The 2,892-nt window shown below is 47.2% G+C and overlaps 1 pseudogene; it reads right to left on the bottom strand.

Annotated features, from left to right (window-relative positions):
* Window positions 1–2,084: 2,084 nt before the first annotated feature.
* On the bottom strand, window positions 2,085–2,319 carry LOC139278863 (U2 spliceosomal RNA; annotated as a pseudogene).
* Window positions 2,320–2,892: the final 573 nt, after the last annotated feature.

The following is a 2,892-nucleotide window of genomic DNA, read 5'->3' as shown; positions in this document are numbered from 1 at the left end:
TATGGATCCTCATGATTGTGAGGACGATACTGTTCACGACCAAAGCCGAGGGAAGATGGAGAAACAGGAGCTGCAGCATGACTCACAAACATCATCAATCATCAATGTGCTTTGAGAAGCGACGGTGCACTGAAGATACGGGAAGGAGAGAGTCTCCGCTGGAGATGTTAATGGACTGTAGTAAACCCCCTATGTGGCCTACACCTTACAAGGTAGGGACCAAGTCAGGCCATCCACTTTTCTCTCTCTCCCTCTCAATTTGTGAACCCTGAGGAGATAAACCATATGAGGGGTCAATAAGGATAGTTCCCCCTCAAGGTGGGGCATTTGTAAGAATAACAGTGTTTATTAATGATTAAAATTGATTCTGTGTATGTATAAATGTTAAAAGAGTAGATTATAAAGAAAGGCTTATTTGTGTTGAAACAAAATGAAAGCCCACAGGTTGCCAGCATGGGCTGAGTTTTAAAAGAAACAACATGGAAGCCCACAGAGCTGCCACATGGGTTTTGTGTATTGGAAAGCCATTTAAACTAATCAAAAGATGGCTGAGCCAGACCAGACAGCCATATGTGTGAGGAGAGCTAATGAGGAACTGCCCTGGAACCAAGGTCCAATCCTGAGGCTTTCTGAGGGACAATGGTTATGAGAAGTATAAAGAACTCAGCCAAAGACTTTTCTCTCTCTCCTGAACCAGCCAGCCAAAGGGAAGTAAAGTATATCACTCTTTATTATAACCTCATTGTATCTGTTGTAACTAAGGTGGATGTACCTGTGTGTGTGTTTTTTTTAATAAACTGTTCCAATTGTTTTAAAAGAATTGTCTCACTGTCAAAATTTAATGCCAGAGATTTAGAAATTTTACATACCTCAACTTGTCCGATAAAACCTGCCTTAGGATACTGTGCTTCCACAAAGAGCTCATCAGGGGAGATCTGCAGACTGTCAGCACCATCAGGACTGCACTTTCCGTCGAGATGAAGGTCACCACGGCACTTTCGTTCTATGCGTCGGGTTACTTTCAGGCCTCAGTTGACGACATTTGCACTGTATCTCAGCATGTCACACATTGCTGCATTCGACGCATGGAGGATGGACTTTATCAGATTCCATATGACCATGGAGGCTCAGACTGAGAGGGCTCTAGGATTCTACCAAATTGCTAACTTCCCCAAGGTGCAGGGAGCAATAGACTGTACGCACATCGCAATGCGGGTAGTTTTCAGGATGCAGAGGTTTTTTGGAAGCGAAAGGGATTCCACTCCATGAATGTGCAACTCGTTGTCGACCACCAGCAAATAATTATGGCAGTGAATGCCAAATTTTCGGGCTGCATCCATGATGCTCATATCCTGCGTGAGCGCGCTGGATCTGACATGATTACCAGTCAGCCACAAGGTCAATGCTGGAAGCCTTGGTGACAAAGGATATTGCCTCGCCACCTGGCTGATGACCCCCGCTGTGTGACACCCACACAGAAGCCGAGAAGCGATACAACGAGAGCCACAGAGCCACATGCAATATCGTCAAGAAAACCATTGGAGTGCTTAAGCAGCGCTTTAGATGCCTGGACCACTCAGGAGACGAGCTACAATACCACCCTGAGCAGGTAGCTCAATTTGTGGTGTTGTGGTTCATGCTGCACAACTTGGCTATCAGGAGGGGACAAGAATTGCCAGAAGGGACTGATGGTCTACCTCAGGAGAGAGAGGAAGAGGAGGACGAGGAGGTGGATGCTGACCTCGGGCCAGACAATCAGGCTGACGCCGAAACCATGCCCCCACCCCCCTCTAGACCACAGGAAAGGGCCCATGGTGGCTGCACAGCTGCAAAACTCTTACATCAGCAGCTCACAATGAGCACTTTGCTTGAAAGAACATTGTTGGTATTTACAAAGCTGCAACACTACTGTGTATGCAGCTCATATATCAATGGTGTGCATCCCCTTGGTGACAGTTAAAGTTTAAGTTTTTTTTTAATTCGTAGCCAATCGTTCCAATTCTTTGTCAAATCACAAACGCCAGAGGTCACCTTGCACATGCCAAGGATCACTCTGCGCCAATGCTCTTAGCCAAAAGGCCTAGAGCCACTGCACCGTTCCTGGAAGTACTGCAATACCAGGTTCGTGCCATGGAGGTGGATGGGTCAGGTCCCCCACACACCTCCGTGGAGGTGGATGGGTCAAACCTCCCCACCCACCTCCTGTTTCCAAAAATGCAAGCATATACCTTCCTGACCAGGGAGAAACCACCCGGAGGTCATGGTGGCTGGTCAGAAACGGTACTACACTTGATCTTAGCCAAAAGGCCGAGAAGTTTAAGTTGATTCAAGTTAAGATTAATTATACCCTTTCATGTTAAGGAATCACCAGTGTGTAATGGTGCAGCTATCTGGGACAATGCGCAACAAGGTTATGTTAAATAAAAAAACATTTAATCCGAATATTTGTGTGAAATCAAAATTATAACTGTAAAAAACACCCCATCCCACAACAAATTTATCACATTTACATCAATCAAATGGTCAACATTTCCAGGAGCACAGAACACAAATGCAAACCAATAAGGTAGCCCGCTCCCCCCTTCCCCCAAACCTCCCAACAAAATTGCTGCAACATGGAAATATTACCTGCAGCCACTTTCCTCCCCCCACCTCCTTCTTCTCCCCACCTCTACCCCTTCCCCTTCCCCTCCTGACTCCATGCCGCCTGGCTGAGGAGCTCCTCAGGCACTGCTTCATTGGGGGGAGATGACGGGGAGATATTCCTCCTGGCTGTCATGTGTCATTAGCAATGGGTGTGTGGCACCTTATGGTGCAGTGCTGCGCTCCGGGACCACTGGGAGACCTCTGCCACAGTGTTCCTGGCGAACAGCTCCAGGGCCTCTGCCATCG

This window comes from Pristiophorus japonicus, chromosome 1 (genome assembly GCF_044704955.1).
Source record: "Pristiophorus japonicus isolate sPriJap1 chromosome 1, sPriJap1.hap1, whole genome shotgun sequence".
NCBI lineage: Eukaryota > Metazoa > Chordata > Chondrichthyes > Pristiophoridae > Pristiophorus > Pristiophorus japonicus.
Note: the sequence above shows the minus strand (reverse complement) of the source record. Positions and strands in the feature narration are given on the sequence as shown.